The sequence below is a fragment of the Bos indicus x Bos taurus genome, chromosome 7 (genome assembly GCF_003369695.1).
Source record: "Bos indicus x Bos taurus breed Angus x Brahman F1 hybrid chromosome 7, Bos_hybrid_MaternalHap_v2.0, whole genome shotgun sequence".
NCBI classification, from domain to species: Eukaryota; Metazoa; Chordata; class Mammalia; order Artiodactyla; family Bovidae; genus Bos; species Bos indicus x Bos taurus.
This window is the reverse complement of record NC_040082.1, coordinates 70,366,891-70,377,112: the sequence shown is the minus strand read 5'-3', so window position 1 is coordinate 70,377,112 and position 10,222 is coordinate 70,366,891. Positions and strand designations below refer to the sequence as shown.

Sequence of the window (10,222 nt, the reverse complement as noted above, 5' to 3'; positions counted from 1 at the left end):
TTGAAGGGGCCAGTTTCAGGTAGTCTAGCCATTGTTGCACCTCTTTAGACTTGAAAAGACAAATTGTGCACAATCTCCCTATAACCTGTGATGAGATCCTATGGAAGTAAATTTCTTTTTCTGGGTCTCAGTCTCACACCTGTAAAATGACAGGTTGGATGCAGCAACGCTCAGCTCCTTCCTAGTTCTACCCATGGATTAGAGAATTAGGAGAAAAAATACTTCAAAACAAAATCTGACCACACAAGAGTCTTCTACCTTAAGAGAAATAGTAAGTAGGAGAATGGCAAGGATAGTTGTGCATTGAAAAAAACATCTTAAGCGTTTCATAGTGGAGAGGAGAAGTATCAGTACAAGATGCAGAGAAGAGCCAGACCTGAAACTATATAATCAATGACATGAGGAAGGCCTGGAGAATCATGAGGCAGGTTCCACTGGGAGCCCTGTGTCCTGGGTGAACAGATTCCACACCCCAGGGAGGGCTGCTGTGATCAGTCAGTTGGGTCTGCAACAAAGTTCCTCTTAGTGCAGAGAAAACTGCATATTTCCATCTTCTTAAAGGAAATAGGGCTGAAAGAAGCAGAAGGGAACCATTAAACACAGAGAAGAGAAATTTCCAGGGGAAAGAAAGGCTTATTTGATCAGAACTCTTCTAGAATTTCCTTCTATCTTGCTTGTGAAAGTAGCAGTTGACCAAGATGCCTGGGGCACTCGCCATCCAATCAGCAGAAAACATTCAATGCTTCCCACCAGGACTGTCTGAAGAAATTCAATAAGACTCATTAAAATGAAAATAGAATAGCTCAAAAAAGAAACCCAGAAAATCCTGGGAGAGAGAGATTCATACTCAAACACTGGCAGAATCTTTAGAAGTTAAGAAAAGTCTTTCAGAAACAAAAATCAGAGCACAGAGAGACCATATAGCCCTCATCCAAAAGGAGAACAGTGGAAGAGGGCTGCACCAGGAGGAGACAGGCTTCTACCTGGGAGCCAGCACACAGCCTCTCATCTGTGAAAGAACCCCTTACTGGGCCAGATTCAGCATCTAGCTCAGGGGTTTTATTCCTTGTCACTTCTCACTGCCACACATTTTTCTCCCTTCTGCTGTCACTAAGAAAAGTTACTTCTGTTCTTACAAGTCCTCAGAGAACCCTTCTCTGCCACATCTCTGTCCCCAGTCTGTTGCAATTAAACCTCTTGGGAAAGGAAGACTCTTGCAAAGTTCTCTGCTCACCAATAAACAAACTCTTTCCCAGGGGTACGTGGAGAAGAAACTGGGGAGAGATTCTCTGGGTCAGTCCAGGAAAAAGTGTCTCTCCCTGGGCTTAAAACTCGAATAAGAAATGTTGGCTTTTGCTCTGGGTTATGGCTCACAATATGAATGCCCAATAAATACTGTATGGAGGTGAAGACAACAGGGTATCTTCCAGAGTCTTCCAGACTGTTGCCCCTCTGATTTCATTTACCTCCTCCTGTTACCTAGGCTATGAGACATTCCCATCCAAGATAACACTGATGCTTCTAAACTCAGAACTCAGTTCCCCTGGAATTCAATGAAGTCCTAAAGGGGTCAAAGAGTCAACAAACACTTTGCTAAGACAAAGGTCACTTGTCCCTGAACTGACCACTTTTTTGCCCACTTTTCCATCAACTCACACCCAGCTGAACTTCTGTCAGACTAAGAAATTTAAAGGTATAGCACAGACACTTGACCTTAAAGTCAGACAGAGCTGGGTGTCAATATTTTTAGACTTCAGTCTAGGCAAAGGACCCATCTGAACACCAGTTTTCTCATCTTTAAAATGGGAATAATGATTTTCACTATAAAGTGTTTGTTGTGAGGCTGAAATTGAAAAAAGATAACTGAAGTCATCTCCCCATTATAATTTCTAAGAATTATAGTTACTAGTATGACTTCCCTCCATTCTCTCTAAAGCCCCCAAAACAGAGACAAATACAGACTTTACAAAAATAGTTTATAAAGCTTATTAAGCGAATAACAAAGCCACAAGGGAAAAAAATGTTGAGGAGAGAAAAGAATCTATTTCCCAGAGTTATCACTTTATAATATTCAAAACATCCAGTTTTCAATGCAAAATCACAAAGCATGAAGAAAACAAGAGGGTAAAATCTACTCACAAAACAACTGAACAGAAGTTGTCCTTGAGAAAGCACAGATATTAGACATATCAGAAAGGACTTTAAATCAGCTGACTTAAATATTCTGAAAGAGCTAAAGAAAATCATGGACAACGAGCTACAGAAACTAGAAGAATAGTTCATGAATAAATAGAAAATATCAATAAGCAGATACAAATTATAAAATGAAACAAATAGAACTTCTGAAGCTGAGAAATGAAAAACTCACTAGGGGTATCAATAGCAGATTTTAAAAGGCAGAAGCAGAAGACAAATCAGAGAATCTGATGATAGATCAATTTAGATTATCAGGTCTAAGAACAAAAATTTTTTTAAATGACAAAAAAAAAAAGCCTAAGAGATCTGTGTTATATAATCAAATATAGCAACATAGGCATTTGGAAATTCAAGAAAGAGAAGAGACAAAGACACAGTAAGAATATTTAAAGAAATAATTGTTGAGAACTGTTCAAGTTTGATAAACACATGAAAAAACACATGTAGGAAGTTCAATGAACTCCAAGCAGCACAAACACAATAGAGATACTTACACATTATAATGAAATTGTTGGAAGCCATAGACAAGGAGAGAATCTTGAAAGCAACAAAAGAGAAACAACTCATCATGCACATGAGCTCAATGAGATTAACAACAAATTTCTCAGAAACCCTGAGACCATAAGGAAGTACCCTGACCACTTAAACCACTGAAATTAAAAAAAAAAAAAAAACCATCAATGAAGAATTCTATATTGAAGCATACATACTACCATATGTAAAATAGTTATCCAGTGGGTATTTGCTGTAAGATACAGAGAACCCAAAGCTGGTGCTCTGTGATAACCTAGAGCGATGGAATGGGCAGGGAGGTAGGAAGGAGGTTTAAGAGGGAGGGGACATATGTATACCTATGGCTGATTCATGTTGATGTATGGCAGAAACCATCACAATATTGTAAAGTAATTATCTTCCAATAAAAAATGTTTTAAAAAAGTCCACAGCTAATATCATACATAAGGCTGAAAGGCTGAAAATTTTCCTTCTAAGATGAAGAAAAATACAAAGATGCCAGTTTTCATCACATCTGTTCAACACATTACTAGATTTAAATATATATATATTTGACTTTTGAAAAAAAAATGAATTTTATATCAGGCTAAATTAATCTTCAAATAAAGGAGAAATAATATATTTTTAGCTACACAAAAGCCTTTAGATTACATTATTATTCAGGCTAAAAGGAAAGGTCGCTAGATAGGAATTTGAAGTCATATGAGAAATAGAGAATTCTGGCAAAAGTAACACAAGTATAAAAACTAGTATTACTGTATTTTTGGTTTTCAACTTTCCTAAATTACTGAAGATGGTGCCGAAGGTGAAGAAGGAAACCCCTGCTCCTCCTAAAGCTGAAGCCAAAGCAAAGGCTTTGAAGGCCAAGAAAGCAGTGTTGAAAGGTGTCCACAGCCACAAAAAAAAGAAGATCCGGACGTCGCCCACCTTCCGGCGGCCCAAAACACTGCGGCTCGGGAGGCAGCCCAAATATCCTCGGAAGAGGGCCCCAGGAGGAACAAACTTGACCGCTATGCCATCATCAAACTCCCCCTCACCACCGAGTCAGCCATGAAGAAAATAGAAGACAACAACACACTGGTATTCATTGTGGATGTCAAGGCCAACAAGCACCAAACTAAACAGGCTGTGGGGAAGCTCTATGACATTGACGTGGCTAAGGTCAATACTCTGATCAGGCCTGATGGAGAGAAGAAGGCATATGTTCGACTGGCTCCTGACTGTGATGCTTTGGATGTTGCCAACAAAATTGGGATCATCTAAACTGAGTCCAGCTGGCTAATTCCAAATATAAAAGTTTTCACTATGAAAAAATAAAATAAAAGTATATTAAGGAAGATTATAAACCTGTGCTAAACAATGTGTAAAGATGTAACATTTGTGACAACAGCAAAATAAAGAGAGACAGAGCAATGTAGGGGGCAGGGGTTTATATATAATAAAAACAAAGTTACAATAAATCAAACTAGATTATTGTAAATTTAAGATATGAATTATAAGTCCTATGGCAATTGAGAAATAAATTTATGTACAATATACACAAAAGGAAACAAGGAGAGAATCAAAACAGTACACTAACAAAAAATAAATTATATACAAAAGACAGTAATGGAAGAAATGAGAAACTAAACATCTGTAAGACATATAGAAAATATCAAAATGGCAGAAGTAAGTCTGTCCACACCAGTAATTACTTTAAATTTCAATGAATTAAACTCTCTTATTTAAAGCAAATATTGGCAGAATAAAACATGATCCAACTATGCTATCTTTAAGAGATTCACTTAGATTCAAAGACATAGATTAAAATTTTTTTAATGGAAAAATAACATTCCATGCAAATTTATCAAGAAAAAACTGGAGTGGAAATACTGATATCAGAACAGTATAGTTTAAAAAAAAACTGTTACAGAGGAGAAGGTGAAGATGTTGGAATAGGAGGAAAGAGAACCCCAATGAAAATATCAAAAATACATCTACATGTGGAACTGTTCTCACTGAAAAGTAACTGGAGACTGGCAGAAAGAATTCTGCACAACCAAGGTTGTAAGATGATCCACAGAAAATCAGCTAGGAAGGGAAGAGAATCAGTCCAATCTGGCCTGTGAACCTGGAAGGGGACTTAGAGGAAAAGGGAGATTACAGGGTGGAGATCCTCCTGTGGTAGTGAGATTCGAACCAGATTTGGGTGTACCAGCCCTGAGCACCGACAGAGGGAAGATGAGCCCCTTTGGTGGGTTGGAGGGCCAGTGGGACTAATAGGAAGTCTGTGGGAAGTTTGGGCTTGGCTCAGGAGGAGTGCACACGCTCCCTAAGCAGGGCAGAGAAGGCAGATGGACAACTGCATGAGTGGCTGGCCAATTTCCCATGACTACTCTAGTGGGCTGCCCTGCCAACACTCCAGCTCTGCTTGGAAGCTCAGGTATGAGACACAGAGGAGGCTCAGACCCTAAGGGGCATCTGAGCAGAACAGGGGTAGCCATTACCAGCACTTACATAGGCAGCTCATCAGCAGCAGCTCTGGTCTCTCCTAGCAACCATACCACCACAGCTTGTGCCCCTACTTATACCAAGAGTCCATACAGGCCTCACGTACTTGGAGGAGCAGCTCAACACCAGGGCAAGAGCAGCAGAGTCCAAGGGAAGAGCCAGCTGTGAGAGACAAATGAGGCTCAGACCCAAAATGCTGTGTGAACAAGGTAGGGGCAGTGAATACAGGTGCTTACTCCAGCAGGGCATCAGAAGCACTCATATCTCTGACCCCAGATGGACTATCACAGCCCATGCTCCAGACAACATCAGCTACTCTGGCCCCAGCACTACTAACCTCTGGGGAAAGGATTCTGTGCTGGGAGGGTTGAGAGCACCACTAAAAAGAAAAGAAGTCAGCTTAGGCCCAGCCTTCAGAGTTTCTGCTGTAGCAACTTCATACCTGCCTCCAACTCTGATAGGGAAGTGACAACCACTGAGAAGATGGGAAGCTCTGAAACACACCTAGCTCAGGCCCTGGCCCCATGATCTCCATACCAGCCTCCTACCAAGACGAAAACTGCCTGAGGAAAAATGTGAATTCTGTTCCTGTCGAATCCAGCTCTCCTACCAAAGTCATGGGGCATACTGCATAGGGATGCTCCCACACAAGGACATCACTTCAAGATTGCAATAGGTAACTGTTTTACCTAATTTCATAGAAACAAAGAAAGTGATGCAAAAGGAGAAGATGGTATTTTTCAACTACAAGAGAAAGAGAGGAGAGAGATCAAGATGGCAAAATAGAAGGATGTGGATGGGAGGCAGGAGGGAGGCTCCAGAGGGAGGGGATAAATATATAATTATGGCAGAGAAGGCAGATTGACAACTGCATGAGTGGCTGGCCAATTTCTCATGACTACTCCAGTGGGCTGCCCTGCCAAGTGAACACTCCAGCTCTGCTTGGAAGCTCAGATATGAGACACAGAGGAGGCACATTATTGTATGGCAGAAACCAACACATCATTGTAAAGCAATTACTCTCCAATTAAAAAAAAGAAGGATGTGGAGTCCAACCCCTCCCACAAATGCATAAATTACATCTATGTGTGGGACAATTCACAGAGTACCCACTGAACACTGGCAGAAGGTCTCATACAACCAAAATTGCAAGAAAGGTAACCATGTACTGGGTGGGATTAAAGGGAATCTAGATGAAGCTTGTGAAGGGGGGCTTTGAAAGAAGAAAGGATCCTTCACCCTAGGAACCCCCTTCACTGGCTAGTTCAGCTAGAACAGATAGGGAGTTTCAGAGGCTCAGAGGACAGTGTAGCAGCTGGCTTGTGGCAGATAGAACATACGGCACCAGTGTAGATGGTCCTGGCCACCTTGCTGCACTACTCAGCTCAAGAGTGTGGTCCTGGCCACAACTGCGGATGTGCTCTGATCTACCATAGAAGCCTCACTGTTAACATGTACATGAAGAGAGGTGCAGGGTCCCATCATATCAGCCTCATTCCCAGTGTGCTCACAGCAAGCATGGCTCTGCCTCTACAAGCTCTGGGAATGCACCTGCAGATTTCCCTCCTTCAGAGGCAGGGCTTAAATTTGAGCCATGTTTTGGCAGCCATGAAACTTTGATGGATTTATGCTGCCAGCAGCTTTGTAAGCTAGGCACTTGCAGAACCTCCAAGCAAGAGCTCCTGTGGCTGGAGCCGATCTGACATTAGCAGTGGTGAGTTTTGTATGTGCATGCATGTGGAGGTTGGGGCAGGCATCTGGGCTGATTCTATAGCTCCTATGGCAAGTCCATATGCAAGAATATTTTCCTGGTGCCTAACTTTGGCAGATCACCGGTGACTTTGTAGACACAGCACCTAAGGAACACGCAGGCTGCTTGCCAGCATTCCCGTGGTTGAGATGGGGCTGAGGGCAGTGGCAACAACAGTATGCTTGTGAGCACACACAAAATGTGACAGGCAATGCCGTAGGGTGAACTATCTGGTGGGTAGCTCCTGCAGAGCAGTATTCCATGGCTCTTCTCTCAGTTAAAGTGCTCAAGTCCCACCTACCTTACACTGCACCTTAGAACTGGATCAAGGAGCTTCTACTCCAACAACTGGGGGGTAGATCCAACCCCAACAGGGCTGTGACAACCACAGAGCAAAGAGGAAGCCCCACTCAACATCCAGTGTAGGGGCCAATTTCCACGTCAGTCACAACCCTATCAAAAGGATGCTCCTGGAGAAGGGAATGGCAACCTACTCCTGTATAGTTGCCTGGAGAATCCTGTGGATAGAGAAGCCTGGCGGGCTACAGTCAATGTGATCACAAAGAATCCAACATGACTGAAACGACTGAGCATGCATGCATGGCATCAAGAGGATGAAGGCCTGCACGCACTGAGGAAAGACAGATAGGCATCCATACTAAAAAACAGCCCTCACACCAAAAATTTTAGACTAACACAGGCTACACATGGTTGATCCCACATAAAAACAATCCTTTAAGGCCAGAGTAGATAACTGTTTCTCCTAAATTCAAAGAGTCAGAGAAATACAAGTAAAATAAAGAAGCAGAGGAGCCATTCCAGATTAAAAGAATAAGAGAATTCCCTTGAAAGAACAAAAACTGAAACAGACCTCTCCAGTCTACTAGACCCTGAACTCAAAAAGGAGGTAATAAAAATACTAAAGACATTAAGAAAGGTTATCAATAACAAACAACAAGAAACTATAAATTATACGCAATGGAGTATTACTCAGCCATTAAAAAAATACATTTGAATCAGTTCTAATGAGGTGGATGAAGGGAGTGAGTGAAGTTGCTCAGTCGTGTCCGACTCTTTGCGACCCCATGGACTATAGCCTACCAGGCTCCTCGGTCCATGTGATTTTCCAGGCAGGAGTACTGGAGTGTGTTGCCATTTCCCTCTCCAGGGCATCTTCCCGACCCAAAGATCAAACCTGGGTCTCCCACATTGCAGGCAGATGCTTTACCATCTGAGCCACCAGGGAATCAGAGGTGGATGAAACTGGAGCTTATTATACAGAGTGAAGTAAGCCAGAAAGAATAACACCAATACAGTATACGAACGCATATATATGGAATTTAGAAAGATGGTAACGATAAACCTGTATGCGAGACAGCAAAAGAGACACAGATGTATAGAACAGTCTTTTAGACTCTGTGGGGGGTGGGGGGGATGATGATTTGGGAGAATAGCATTGAAACATGTATATTATCATATGTGAAACGAATCACCAGTCCAGGTTCGATGCATGATACAGGGTGCTCGGGACTGGTGCACTGGGATGACCCAGAGGGATGGGATGGGGAGGGAGGTGGGAGAGGGGTTCAGGATGGGGAACACATGTACACCTGTGGCAGATTCATGTCAATATATGGAAAAACCAATGCAATATTGTAAAGTAATTAGCCTCCAATTAAATAAATTTATATTAAAAATAAATAAATAAAAATTAAAAATTAAAATTAAAAAAAGGAGCCAATCAAAATTAGAAAACTGGTGTTTCCCTAGTGGTTTGGTGGTTAAGACTCTGTGCTTCCAATGTAGAGGGTGCAGGTTCAATCCCTGGCCAGGAAACTAAGATCCCACATACTATGAAGTATGTGGGCCCCTCCAAAAAAAATTAGAAAACTAGTTTTCTGGATGAAAGCTACGCTAAAGGCAATAAATAGTAAATTACATAACACAGAGGAAAATTAAGTCATCTGGAAGATTGATTAATGGAAATCACCTAACCAGAACAGTAGATACACAAATTAAAAAAAAAAAAAAAAAGATGAAGAAAGCAACATAGGAGATCTGTGGGATAACATAAAGCAAGTCAATCTACACATAATAGGTATCCCAGAAAGAGAAGAAAGAGAACAGGATTGAAACTGCATTTGAAGAAATTATGGTTGAAAACTTCCCAAACCTAAAGAATGAATCAGATACTCAGGTACAAGAAAAATGGAGGATCTCAAACAAGGTGAATCCAAACAGACCCACATCAAAACATTCTAATTGAAACGGCAAAAGTTAAAGAGGATTCTGATGGTAGCAAGAGAAAAGCAAGAGTTAGTTACAAGGGAACCCCACCAAAACTATAAGCTGATTTCTCTACAGAGACCTTGTAGACCAGAAAGAAGTGGCAAAATATACTCAAAGTTCTGAAAGGGAAATACCTACAACCTAGGATACTCTACCCGGCAAGATTACCATTTAGCTAGGATACTCTACCTGGCAAGATTACCATTTAGCTAGGATACTCTACCTGGCAAGATTACTATTTAGAACAGGAGAGATAAAGAATTTCCCAGGCAAGCAAAAATTAAAAGAATACACCAATATAAACCTATCCTTAAAGAAATATTGAAAGATCTTCTCTAAATAAAAAATTAGCAAGAATCTATAGGAAAGAAAAAAAAATCACATTAAGAAAGAAAATTGTTTAAATAAGCCAGTACATAGATTTTTAAAAATCAAAAATGGAAAGCAATTGTAACAATAATGAACAGCAAAAGGATAACCATGAAGATGTAAAAGAGTACATAAAAATTTTAAAATGTGGAAAAGGAGAGTAAAAAAACATAGATTATGTTTTAGAATGTGTTTGAGTTTATACAGACTACCTGCATAAAGCAAGTAGATATAGTAGTGAGTTAACATACTTGAAAACCAGAATAACCACAAGTCAAAAACATATGATAGGATCACAAAAACCAAAGAGAACTCAAGCAAAAACAAAAGAAAGACATCAAACCACAAAAGAAAAAAAAGGAGAAATACAAAATCAACTGGAAAACAAGATTTAAAATGGCAATAAATACATATTTTCCATAATTACCTTAAATGTCAATGGACTAAACCCTCCAATCAAAAGACATAGGGTGGCAAATTGGACAATGAAACAAAAACTTACAAAATGCTTTTACAATAAGAGGCCCCACTTTAGGATGAAGGACACATTTGGATTGAAAGTAAGAGGATGAAAAAAGATATTTCATGCAAACAGATATGACAAGAAAGTGGGGT

At 40.5% G+C, this 10,222-nt stretch overlaps 1 pseudogene; it reads left to right on the top strand.

The window, feature by feature from the left end:
* The first annotated feature begins 3,502 nt into the window (after nt 1–3,502).
* On the top strand, nt 3,503–4,016 carry LOC113895505 (annotated as a pseudogene).
* Nucleotides 4,017–10,222: the final 6,206 nt, after the last annotated feature.